The sequence below is a fragment of the Cervus elaphus genome, chromosome 12 (genome assembly GCF_910594005.1).
Source record: "Cervus elaphus chromosome 12, mCerEla1.1, whole genome shotgun sequence".
Lineage (NCBI taxonomy): Eukaryota > Metazoa > Chordata > Mammalia > Artiodactyla > Cervidae > Cervus > Cervus elaphus.
Window position 1 is genome coordinate 90,907,255 of NC_057826.1, and position 14,031 is coordinate 90,921,285.

General features: G+C 43.4%; 1 pseudogene across 1 annotated transcript; it reads right to left on the bottom strand.

The window, feature by feature from the left end:
- Window positions 1-9,536: 9,536 nt before the first annotated feature.
- On the bottom strand, window positions 9,537-10,831 carry LOC122705487 (annotated as a pseudogene). Its single transcript, XR_006344111.1, has one exon. The product of XR_006344111.1 is annotated as a Y-box-binding protein 1-like (transcript).
- Between the last annotated feature and the right edge of the window lie 3,200 nt (window positions 10,832-14,031).

A 14,031-nucleotide genomic window follows, 5' to 3' on the forward strand; every position in this document is an offset into this window, starting at 1 on the left:
GGGCTGCGGGGATGGCTGGGGGAGGCGTCAGGGGGGAAGAATGGAGGGGAGAGAAGAGGATGGGGTCCGCGAGCGGCGTCCATGGGGCCGGAGGGGGCCCCCGGGACAGGGCTGGGGCCGGAGGGGGACAGGGCGGGGGTGGCCGGACCCCGCGGCAGCGCAGGGGGCGCCCGGCCCCCTCCCCGGCCCCGGGCGCCGGGGGCCTCGCGGGGAAGTGGCTCCGCAGAGTTGAGCGCAGCCCGAGCGCTGTTCTCCAAGGGGTCCCTGGCTGGAGCCTGCACGTTTCTCTTTGCATTAGCAAAGCCCAAAGTCATCCAGTTTGCGCTAATCACCACAATTAGTCCTGAATTATCACCGGACTCTGACAGACGTTCCTTGTAACTCTCTTTTATTTCCAACAGCCCTAATCAGCCGCTCTCATTACAAACGCTGATTAAACTGCAAATTATCCAGCAGCGGCCCTGTTCCCGTCTACCAGCAGCTCGTTCAATATCAATTAAGGCCGAGCGGCAAAGCCTGCAGCCTCCGAGAGCTTCCAACTGCCTGATAGTGGCACTTATTAGTTTGGAAAACTAGGAAAATACTAATAATCAACAACCAAGGGGAAAGCGGAGACAACCAAACAAAAGGCCGGCAGGAACGCACCCGGAGAAAGGCGCCCGGTGCCGCCCGCCCGCCCGCCCCCCGCGCCTCCGGCCCCAGGTGCGATCCCAGCCCTGAACCCGGGGGCGGGGGCACCGGGAGGGGTCCCTCCGCAGAGAGGGCCCCAGTTCTCAGAACCAGCTAGGTGGGGCCGGACAGCCGAGTGTGTTCGCAGCGTATTGTCTTAGGCTCGCCGAAGACATTTTTTCAAATAATGCATCGAATTTGGGCATTTAAAACCAAACTAACTTCCAGAACTGCCTTTATTGAGTGGTTCTGAAATCTGTTTCCAATAAGCTGCTTCGTTTGATGCTATAAAAACATTGACCTCGTCTCGTAAATAAAATGGGAGTTGATGACAGTTGATTTTATTTACCTATTCTGTCAAATTAGATTTCCACAGCAGAGCACTGCTCACACGGGCTGTAAAACTGCAGCGCTGCCGCACCCCCTCCGCCCCAACTAGGCACCGAGGTGTGGAGACACAAGCTGCCTTTCTCCGGGCCCTCTGCCATCCTCCCCCCTCTGCTTTTTCCCCCTTCTCTCTTTCCTCTGGAGGGTAGCTGAAGCCTGAGAAACTAGCCCTTCCCGTCCAGGGAAATTTGGATTTGCTAAGGGATTCGGTTGGGATAAAGAAAGCAGTTGGAGGAAGGCCCTGGTGGGTTTCAAGGTGTCTTGGACCCTTTAGGCTGGGCCACTGACCTTTACGGACACCCTCTCTATTGCTCTCCCCTCTCCCCTGTCCCCTCACTGGCAAGCTCCCTGATAGATTTTCTTTCCTACTTGATGAAATTGTCCCCCACTTCCAAAAATTAAAAAATGGGAGGATCGTAACTCACTGAAGCTGGAGAAAGTAGTTATAGACTGTTCCTTTCTATCTAGGGTCAGACAAATCATGTGTTTGAGGATTAACAACATGGGTGTATTTGTTTTACCCAAAACTGATGGGCCTGAGTCCCTTTGAGAACTTGGGTAAGGAGTGAGTTATCAGAGACTGTTTACTATGGCTAAGCCCAGCAGATCTGTTCTTTTCAAAAGAAGTCTGAAGTTTATGTTTTTGTCCCATTTCTAAATTGGGAGCAAGCTGGTTATAGTTACCGCTTCTCAGATCTTAAAGACAGGAAAATATTTCCTATTTCTGAAAAGTTGGTTTGCTTCCTTCTCTCTGAAGTGGAAAATCCACACGACTGGTACATTTTCCCTTTTGCATTGACTGCCCGGAAGCTCAGAGCTAAATTCCCTGCTTCCCATTATACCTGTCTTAGTGATAGGATGACTTCCCCTGGTTCCTTTAACCTCTGTATCTCGTGCTTTGTGTTGGAAGTAAACAGAATGTAAACAGGTGTCTTCTGAGGTTTTGTTACTCTATGTGTACACCATCAGCCCTACTTTGAGAAGTATAGCATTTCTATAATTGAATATGCTTTGGGCTCCTTGGGAAAAGAACCTTTATAAAACATACTTCATTTGCCTTTCTTTCATCTTCTCTTTCTGGCACTTACTTGGTTTCCAAACTATGGGAGATATTCCTTTGATTTAAAGAACGTTTCTGGTCTTTCTTATCAGTGTTGGTGATGCCATCTCTTCTTTTACATGTTCACAACCACTACCCTAGGCTAGGACTTGGTTGTTTTATGTCCACATTTCTGAAGGAGGATCCTTAAGCAAGTCTCCCAAACAGTGATGCAGACAGTTCCCCAGACAGTTCCCAGTGAGATCTCCTGAAATCACTCTGGTCTCCAACTATGGCTCAAATAGCATTTTCTTTTCTGAATCATTTCACATGTTTTGTTCATTATCTCTTTAAACTTGAGGATTTCTGTTCTGACGCTCATTTTCGTTTGCTGTTATTTGCTTTTACATGACCTACAGCTTTTCCAATTTAAAGATATACTACTGAGAACTTGCAGTGTACTAGGCACTTGCTAAATTCTTTACATGTAACCCCTAAACAAATGTTGTAGGTAGCATTATCATTATTGCTAGTCACAGATAAAACATAAACTGTCAGCTCAAAGACCCCTAGCTGTTGGCCAAGTGAATCAGAAGACCAAGCATGGGTTATGCCTCTCGCATCTTTTGAAAAAGGAATCATGTTTTCTGTTTTATTTTCTATTCTAAATAGGAAGAGTTTTAGGAAAACATACGTGGAGTGCCTAATTACTCAAGTCTGTAGGACTCCCCTCAACTACATACACACACACACATTTTTGAAGAGCTTCACTTTGGAAATGAGGTTTACTATTCCAAAACCTCAATGAACATAATCCCTGAATTATCCATCTTCTTACTGAAAAGGGAAGACCTTGCTTTCTTTCTTGTACTAGTAAATCCATCCTGATCTGATTGCTCCTAGTAGCTGTTGACACATACCTAGGAAGAAACCATGGTCCTAGGGAGTTACCTTCTGTAGGACAGTAGCCCAGTAAGCTTAAGACAAGGCATCTCTCCAGCTGGCTCAGGTCAGACCTTTTGAAGACTGCTTCTGCAGCATTTTGGAAGTCAGTACTCCAAATAACAATAAGCTTCTCATGTGAAACAAGGTTAGAGAAGCCAGCTAGTGACAGCTTTTAAATAAAGGCATGTGGGCATGAGTTTGTGAATTTTCTTTAGAAGCTAGAAGTATTTCCTCAGTCAACTGAGCAGTATTGGTAGGAGGAGGGTTTGGCCCAAATGTCCTGAAACCCAGGTTAAAGTCCTCTTATCTTGATGAGCAAGGCCTTATTTTGGAAATTTTTTAATCTAATTTTATGTCCTGTCATGAAAACCTTGAAAAATTACTTCCCATCCTGACATTTTAAAATTGCCTTTTATCCCTGAAACTGGAGACTAAAGATGCTTTTAGCAATAAAATATAGTACAGAATGAGGCCCATGTTTAAAAAATACTGCTGACAAAGACACATTTGGAAAAAAAAAAAAAAGCTAATGCTACTGCCGCCGTCGGGTTGAGCCTCCTTGCACGAACCTTTGGTGTAGATGTCTAAGAGGCCATTTCTACTTACATGGAACAGTTAGAGGTTATTGTAACCATCTTAGCAATAGACAGGAGCTCAGCTGGAACTGATATGTGTGATCACTGATTGATTACCTGTCTGCTTGATAGTGTGTAGTTGAGTGAACTCGTTTCCTTTACAGGACAGAAAGATTCACAAAGTAGAAAGTGCAGGTCCTTAAATTACATGAAAATTAATGCTAAGGATACAGTGATGAATCTCTATGCATATATATGCACATATTATGGATGTGGGTAGAAGCATACTATGGCAGTCTATATTTACAACATAGACCAAAAAAAAAATGTTGTTATTAGCATTACAAAAAAGAATAATTTCTTTCTTACTGGGGAATTAGCCTCAAGCTTTTTCATTTTCCTGTTGCATTGGATACACGCTTTGATCTATAACCGTTCTCTTTAAACACAGCTTTCCGGGGACTCTTGCCCAAAGCAAGGTGGACCAGTATTGTCTGTTTTCTTGGAATTCTGTTGCTTAAATAAGAATATCTTATTCATCTTCCTAACCCAAGAGCTGTGAAGAGTATCTTTAAATAATAACTGTCCCATAGATAGCTGCTGAAATTAAAAGTGGAAAAATAGTGGTACTATGAAGCTAACCCTGGGCCCTATCTTTCTTTCTTTGCTGGGTCCACACAAGAAGGACTGATATGCCAGAAGGAGGCAGTTGCATTTTTGTGGGGTTTGTTTCTATTTACTATTATGTCTCTTGAGAGCAAGGTAAGGCCTGGGCTCAAAATACTGCTCGCTGGGCTGCCCTGACCATTTTTCTTTGTTGTCTGAGGTCAATTGGAGGCTCTGCTTCAGTTAATCTTTCTAGTATTTGTTTGGTCAGCATATTGGTCTTCTTCCCATCTCAATTCAATGAACAGAAACCCAGCTCTCATATACCTGCCCTCATGAGTCTCTGATGGGGCAAGTGGGGGAGGGTTGCAGCCTGTAACACAATGTCCCAGATCCTCACTTAGGTCAGAATTCACTGCCATTCGTGTGTCCACCCAAAGAAAGCCGCATAACCACCCAGGCTTCCTGTCACTGACTTTGTGTGACCCTCGGTGCCTCAGTACTCAATAATCTAACCTCTGATTTGCACCGTAAGTTGGTGCTAAGAGTGGTGGGTGGGGTTAAGCCTTTATGAATCGTGGATTCCTCTGAGGCTCCATAAACGTTATACACCTCCTCCTTAGAAAGATACACATGTTCACATTCTTGTAAAATTTTGCATACAATTTTGGAGAGTTTACGGATCTCTCTAAGGGTCCTGTGAACACTGGGTTAAAAATCTCTTCCTTAGATTATGAGACAAGCCTCTTTAGTTCTCATTTGCTCTGAGTGCCATCAGAGTTCTCGTCACCTGTCACTAGTAACAACAAAGAGAGAAGCTTAAGTCACTTTTTCTCAAATCCTTACCAAAACAAAAAACAAACAAACAAAAAAACAAACCAGTGATGTCTGTGAAGTCAATTTCTCTCTTTCTCTTATAATCACACATTTATACAATGTTGCACCTTTGGGGTGCTTTTGTATGCCCATCTTTAGACAGATGTAACCTCATTCATACAAATGCACATGGACAGCTCCTAACTAAACTTTTACCAGCATTTTTAACATTAGAACTAAAGGAAATCTTAGGTTTCTCTCTGTCTCTCTTTTTCTTTTCTATTTCTCCTTTCCCATCTCTGGCAGATTTGTCACAAATACGGAAATGGCCAAAAGAAAACATGCAAAACCCAATAAAACCAACCTAATCTAATCAGTCAAGTCTGTCTGTTTCAGATGGAGACCCGAAATCATGCAAATCTGTATATAGGAACATACAAACATTTAGGATTTCTAAAAGAAAGATGTTCATTTCCTTTGTGAGAACGAAGCAAAACTCTAGTCTTTCCTTTAAAATGCCAGAACAGATGTATTTTCATATAGTCTGTCATGTATATACCTAAAGTGGACTTTTAATTATGGGACATTAACTCTGAATTAACGTCTCATTATAACCTCCGAGTACAGGACGTATAAGCTGCCACCAGAACTGAACACGTCTGTACTTTCTGGGCTCAGTTTTGAGTTTTGCTGCTCGGCCCTTTGGAGTTCAGCCTCGCACCCCTCCCAAACGCCTCTTCCGCAGTGTTCAGACCAGGGGAGCTTTGTTCCACCCTGTGGGCAGAGGCAACTTGAACTGCTCTAAGCGCAGCGCCACTGTGTCCGGTGGATAGTCTGAGGGGTGAGGCTGCCAGCTGCACCCCTGTCTTACACAGCTTCTTCCGTGCCACCCTGGAAACAGCAATGCAGCAGCAACCCCAGGCCCCGTGCTCACTGCTCCCATCGCCCCGTCTGTCTAGGGTTTCAAGATCAAGACCTCAGAGTCAACCTATTTCCTCTTTTCCCTCATCTCCCACTGTTAATCCATCAGCAATCCTGTCATTTCCCTCCACAATATATCCCCAATCCATCCATTTCTCTGTCTTCACAAATACCTCCCAATCAAGTGACCATCGCCTCTCCAGAGGTGATGCAGAAGGTCTGCAGTAGTTTCCTAACTGGTTTCTCACCTTCCACTCCTAGCTCTCTATAATTCACCCCCACCCTTTCTACAGCCAAAGTCATCCTCTAAAAACAAGTCCATCACACCACTCCAATGTTACAACTTCCCTAGGGCTTTCTGCTGAATCTAGAACAATACCCATGTCCATAAGGCCCTACATGATCTGACCTGTTATATGAATCCATTATCCTTTAATCTGATATACATGATTTAAGTGAGTTTTTAAAAATTCTCTAATTGTGTCTCAAGGTTATACACAGTTCAAACTAGTGAAAGAGTAAATCCTAAAACAACACATTCCTTATATAACTATTTGTGTAGCTTCTCTAAACATTTATTTAAATTCATCAGCCTCTAGTCATAATACTTTTAAAGAAACTTTAATAAAGAAAAAATCACTCAGATTTATCACAGTGGAGTTGTACATCATTTTAGTGAATGGTTGAAAACTGCTGAACAGGTGTAATAATGCCTTTGGGATTAAATAATTGTAACAGAATTACATCTTCATAATGACAGCAAAGGGAGATGGCACCTCTCACTGCTCTATTATAATTGATTTTAGAAGGACTGGGAGAGTTGGGTCTAGTCTGAACCATTATTTACCACCTACTGTTTGTAAGCTGTCCACAAAACTGTAATTTTTAAGCTGCAATCATATGTAATTCTCCAAGAGTCTAATTATAACGCTTTATAATACAGTTTTTAAAAAATTTTTATCTGTGTGATGCTAAAATAACCAATTGTTTCCATCAAATCAGTTAAAAAAACAAAATGAAACAAAAGCAAATAACCCTCAATTCAATTAAAGCCATTTGTTTGCTGTCAACATGATAAAATTAAAACTTATTTAACTTAATGTCTTCTGCTTCTACTAGTTCCAGAGGCAATGTGAAACTGAAAATAATTTAAAGATGTACATTCTCAAATTTCAGAAACAAAACAAAAACAACTCAAAACTCAGGAGTTCTCAAAATGTCCAGGACATAATCTAAATTTGATGTGTTATTTTAGCAATTATAAAATTTTTAAAAATATTTTTTAAAGATTGTAGGTATCTTGCAGGCTAACTAGAAAAATTCACTAAATTTCTGTACTTTGCTACAGGCCCTGAGGATGAAAAAATAGGCAAGGGAAGTGATTTTATGTATCTATTTTTTGGGAAATGATTTTAAAATTGTGTGCAAAGAGGTAGATTCTTGGTAAACAAACATGTTCGGATTTCCCATTTTCAGGCCCCTATGTTAATGGTGAATATAAAAATAGAGCCTACTTTTCTAAACCATGAGTCAGACCCCCTCTAGGAAGACAGACAAAAAGACAGATCTCAGATGTCCTTACAGCTCATTCTTTTTGTCTTTAGTACAGTCAGCTCAACCATTTAATTGCATCAGTTTCTGAAAGAAATGTGACAAGATTTTGTGTGTGTTCTAGCCGATGCTTAAACTGAAAAAAAAAAAAAAGTGAAATACTCACAAATGCTATATGATATAAACCACAGGGTTTTCACAGTTAATTGAAACATCTGAGTAAAATGAAGATTACCTGTGTTTTATGTCTGTCACTGATGAGAAAACGAGAGATTGGTGTGATGTACTCATTGGTTTGTGAATCTGAAGGTGTGTGGAGAGTGTCACAAATCACCTTGATGTCCCTGGGAAGGAAATTTTACCTCTGAAGCTCCGATGAATAAAAAGAAGGTATTTAGCTAGATAGCTCTTGGTTGCCTATGCGTCTGTGTGTTCTGACACATAGCAGCCCCTTCATTTCAGGGCTGGAATGACTTACACTCATGAAAGCAGCTCAGGATTCATTGTGTTTAGATTAGTGTATGTAAAACATCTCAGTTGGAGGCAGTAAAGAGTCATAACAAATCACACTACACCTGGTTTGAAGATCTGTTCTCATTTGTAAAGGTTATATGAATTTGATGTAAGAATACCAGATCATTTTTCCCTGAGCACAAAATTTGTTTATGGCTTATCTAGAAGTGGCAGAGATACAGAGTCGGATGTGTTCATCTCCTGCTGTGTCCTCGTCTGAAGTCATCCTGCTTCTTGCCAGATTCTGCAGCTTTTTCTCTTATCTGAAAGAGGGATGAATCGGGATGGGTGGTCAGGGCTATGGCAGTGGCAACAGGAGGACTTGAGCAAAAAGCCCAGCCAGGCTCCTCATTTTCATTTCCACCAGCAGACACTGAGCTGAAGGACTGAGTAGTAACTCAAAGGAACAGATGGACAGATCGCTCCTCAGTGTCTCCTGGCAGGCACAACATCTTGTCTTGTCTTCAAAAAGGACAGCTATAAGGAGGGGCTTATCTGTGTAGAAAGGCAAAAATAAAAACAAACAAACAAAACCCAACCATAAGCAATTCCACTGTCCAGGGCCCAGAGTGATTTTTGATGTGTCCAAAACTGCAGAGCTGGTTGAGGCAGAGCCAGCCTCCCAGTCCAACAACTTTCTTCTACACCACCATTCCGCAAAGAATGGTTCTCAGAAAGCTTAGTTCCATAGGCAGTTAGTGAAACAAGTGTCGCAAAAACAGGATTCTGTGGTCAAATTAATTTAGAAAACAGATGGTTAGATCCATTCTTTCATTTCAACAATGCCAAACAGTTTCTTGGGAGTAGGTTTCCTGGGTCTATTTGCTCTTATTGAATGTGAATGGGAGTATAACTTGAAGTAACTAGACATGCTTCATGACAGAATCCTTTGAAAAAATTGCTTTATTGAAGTATAGTTGATTTTACAGTGTTATGTTAATTTCCACTGTATAGCAAAGTGGTTTGGTTATACATGTATATACATTCTTTTTCATATTCTTTTCCATTATGGTTTATTAGATGATATTGAATATAGTTCCTGTTCCATACAGTAGGACCTTGTTGTTTATCCATTCTATGTATGTATGTTTGTATGTATGTATGTATGTTTGTTTGTATGTATGTATGTATGTATGTTTGTATGTATGTATGTATGTATGTTTGTATGTATGTATGTATGTTTGCATCTGCCAATCCCAAACTCCCGTCCCCTCTTGGCAACCACAAGTAAGCCTCTGTGTCTTTGTTTCATAGATAAGTTAATTTGTGTCATTTTTTTTTTTTTTACAATTATTTAAGACCTTTATTAACAGGTGCTTGCAGTTTGTTGACTTTTTTTTTTGAAAAAATCAAGCTGTAAACTTTTATTACAAATTAAAAATGAGGTTCTTAAAAATCTCAACTTGACCAGATATGAAACAATTTAAAAACCTTTAAAGGTGTATTGAGAAAAAACAGGCTTTTTTTTTTTTTAAAAAACACGTTTGTCATTACCAAAAAGAGACGTCTTTAGGTAAAAATAATAAAAACCCCATGCTGCATAGATAATGCAGATAGTTCTAGTTATCTGGTCAACAGGCAAAAAGCAAGCACTTAAGGTCTTCAGCTCCAATCTTTTGTTCATTTCTTATTGCTGGAATTTCATATTCATTTCTTCTTGTTGGATGACTAAGCCGGATGATGGTAGAGATGGTAAGCCGGCATTTACTCAGCCCCGCCCTGCTCAGCCTCGGGAGCGGACAATTCTCAGCTGGTGGATCGGCTGCTTTTGTCTCTTTGCCATCTTGTGGTTTAGGGTTTTCTGGGCGTCTGCGTCGGTAATTGAAGTTGCGGCGGTACCGACGTTGAGGTGGTTGCTGACCTTGGGTCTCATCTCCTTGATTTTCCTTATCTTCTTCATTGCCGTCCTCTCTGGGCTGTCTTTGGCGAGGAGGGCCCCTGCGGAATCGTGGTCTATAACCCCGATACATATTCTGTCTCACTGGTCTACCTTGTTCTCCTGCACCCTGGTTGTCAGCACCCTCCATCACTTCTCCCTGCACAGGAGGGTTGGAGTACTGTGGTCGACGCCCATAGGGTCTCCGCATGTAGTAAGGTGGGAACCTCCGCCTGCCGTAGGGCCGGCGCTGTTGGGCCTGGCCTTCGGGAGCACTGTTGTAAATAGTGCTGCCATGAACACTGAGGTGTATTCTGGTAATTCTGCTGGTAATTGCGTGGAGGACCCCTGCGACGTGGATAGCGCCTATAATGGTTACGGTCTGCTGCGTATTTACTGCCTTGCACTGGAACTCCACCAGGGCCTGTAACATTTGCTGCCTCCGCACCCTTTTCTCCTTCAACAACATCAAACTCCACAGTCTCTCCATCTCCTACACTGCGAAGGTACTTCCTGGGGTTATTCTTCTTTATGGCAGTCTGGTGTACAAATACATCTTCCTTGGTGTCATTCCTGTTGATGAAACCATATCCGTTCCTTACATTGAACCATTTTACTGTTCCCAAAACCTTCGTTGCGATGACCTTCTTGTCCCCGCCGGCAGGCGCCGCCGATGTGAGGCCGCCCGGGCCGCCGCTCCCTGCGCCGCTGCCCGTCGTGCCGGGCTTGGTGTCGGCAGCGCTGAGGGCGGGGGCGGCGGGCGGCTGCTGGGTCTCGGCCTCGCTGCTCATGGTTGCGGTGATGGTGACTGGGGCCGGCTGCGGCAGCTGCGGCTCCTCCCGGGGTGTGATGGTAACTAGGCCGGCGGCGGCGGTGGGGCTGCTCAGGGCTCTCTGGGGTCCGCTCTCCGCTCCCGCTACCGATCGAACTCAATTTGTGTCATATTTTAAGATTCCACATATGAATGATATCATATGGTATTTGTCTTTCTGACTTAGTATGACTCATCTCTAGGTCCATGCATGTTGCTGCAAATGGCATGACTTCTTTTTATGACCGAGGAGTATCCCGTTGCATATATATGCCACCTCCTCTGTATCCATTCATCTGTCAGTGGGCATTTAGGTTGTTCCCATGTCCTGGCTGTTGTAAATAGTGCTGCCATGAACACTGAGGTGTATGTCTCTTTTCCAGTTATTTTCTGAATACATGCCCAGGAGTGCAACTGAAGGATCGCATGACAACCCTATTTTTAGTTTTTTGAAGAGCCTCCATACTGTTTTCCATAGTGGCCACACCGATTTATATCCTACCAACAGTGTAGGAGCGTTCCCTTTTCTCCACATCCTCTCCAGCGTGTATTATTTGTAGATTTTTTGACCAGTCTGACTAGTGTGAGATTCTGACTTGCATTTCTCTAATAATTAGCAATGTTGAGCATGTGCTTGTTGACCATCTGTGTGTCTTCTTTGGAGAAATGTCTGTTTAGATCTTCTGCCCATTTTTCAATCAAGTTGTTTTTTTTTGTTGTTGTTGTTATTGAATTCTATGAGCCGTTTGTGTATTTTGAAAATTAAACCCTTGTTGATCACATCATTTACAAATATTTTCTCCCAGTCTGTGGGTTGTCTTTTCATTTTATGAGTTCCTTTGATGTACAAAAGCTTGTAAGTTTGATTAGTGCCCACTTGTTTCCTTTTCTTTTCTTCCTACAGCCTGGGGAGGCTGACCCAAGAAGGCATTGATGTGAAACAATGAATCAGAGGACGTTTTGCCTGTGTTCTCTTCTGAGCGTTTTATGGTGTCCTGGACAGAATCTTTCATGTTTCATAGTGTGGAGAGGCTCTCTGAGGGCTTTGTGATTCAGAGGTCCCCTTTTGGGCAAACTTGATCTATACCAAAGTGATCCTGTGATGGCTGCTCATTTGCTGGGAAACTCAGGAGAAGACTGGTTTGTTCGCAGTGCGGTGGGACGCTGGGGGAGCAGGTCAGGCCCTCAGACCTGCAGGTTGCTTCTCTGCCAAATGGGGTGACTGGTCTAAGACAGTAGTTCTCAGTGAGTGAGATGAACGAGGTATTACTGTAAACAACGGTGAATGGACCGCAGTCTCCTGGAGGTGAGGCAGGGTCACGGATGGAGGCGAAACCTCTCATGCCACACTCCTTCCCGTGCACAGCCACCGACTTTGGGGTCCCTCCCACCTTTCCTGTTATTGATCTAAAAACATTGTACATGCATATATTATTTAACCCAGCAATTCTTCTTGCAGGAATTTTTCTTTCTGACAGACTGACATCTCTGTGTATATATATATGTGTGTGTGTGTGTGTAATATATGTATATGCACACATATGTACATGCATATATAATATGTATATACACACATACTGATACTCACTGAAGCAGTGTTGGTAATAAGAGATTCAGATCAGTTCAGTTCAGTCACTCAGTCGTGTCCGACTCTTTGCGACCCCATGAATCGCAGCCCGCCAGGCCTCCCTGTCCATCACCAACTCCCGGAGTTTACTCAAACCCATGTCCATTGAGTCGGTGATGCCATCCAGCCATCTCATCCTCTGTCATCCCCTTCTCCTCCTGCCCCCAATCCCTCCCAGCATCAGCATCTTTTCCAATGAGTCAACTCTTCACAGGAGGTGGCCAAAGTATTGGAGTTTCAGCTTCAGCATCAGTCCTTCCAATGCACACCCAGGACTGATCTCCATTAGGATGGACTGGTTGGATCTCCTTGCAGTCCAAGGGACTCTCAAGAGTCTTCTCCAACACCACAGTTCAAAAGCATCAATTTCTCGGCGCTCAGCTTTCTTCACAGTCCATTAGATATGGCTAAATATCCACCAAAGGAATATGTTTAGCCATTACAAAGAACGGACCTACCTCCAGATGTCTTATTAAATGAAAAACTGGAGTGTATTGGGCAGAGAACTGTAACACACATCACTGATTTCAGAAATATGTATAAAAGTATATACATAGAGGGCTTCCCTGGTGGCTCAGTGGTAAAGAATCCACCTGCAGCACAGGAGCCACAGGAGACGGAAAGATCCTCTGGAGGAGGGCATGGCAACCCACTCCAGTATTCTTGCCGGGAGAATCCCATGGACAGGGGAGCCTGGCGGGCTACAGTCCATAGCGTCGCAAAGAATTGGATGTGACTAAAGCAACTTAACGCACATAAACGTGTTGTCCAGTGGCTGAGACTCCTTCCTGCCTATACAGGGGGCCCGAGTTCCATCCTTGGTCAGGGAACTAGATCCCACATGCTGCAACTAAGAGTTATATGCCACAACTAAAGATCTCACATGCCACAGAGAAATTCAAAGAACCTGCAGGCTGTAGCGAAGACCTGGCACAGCCAAGTAAATAAATAAACATTTTAAAGTATGTTCATAAAACATACACTTATTTATGTACAGACTATCTCTGGAAGGATACTCAAGAAGCATAACAGTAGTTGTTTCTGGTGTCTCAGGGACAGCGATGTCAAAAAACTTACTTCCCATGGTGTACCCCTTTGTACTATTTGAACTTTGTACCACAAGCCAATCCCAATGTCCTACATGTGTAGGACAGTCTTCACATCAAGAGATGGAATCTGTGTCTCCCTTTGAGTCTGGCCTGGCCATGCGAGATGCTTTGGTGGAAGTGGACCGACCCAGTGGTAGGTTCATCCTGAGCCTTTAGGAGGACTGGCTCTTTCTGCTTCCTCCCTGAAAGAAGCCAGAGACTGTGTAAGAAGTCCATCACTCTAGGACTACCATGCTGTGAGGAAACCAAGCCAGCCACGTAGCTCTGGCGAATGGAGAGAGATGCCCAGCCAGCCCCAAGCTGTTCAGCTGTCCCTGTGAGGCACCTCAGTGAGTGAGTGAGGAAGCCCTTAGACATTCCAGCAGCAGCAGACACCACGTGGAGCTGAAGAACCACCCAGCTGAGCCTGTCCCAGACTGTACAGTAGGATCGTGAAAAATCATAAATCGTTGTTTTAAATCACTAAGCTTTGGACCAGTTTGTTAAACAGCAAGAGATAAAAAATGATTGCCTATTATTTGTAACAACATGGATGGTCCTAGAGATTGTCATACTGAGTGAGGTAAATCAGACAGAGAAGGAGAAA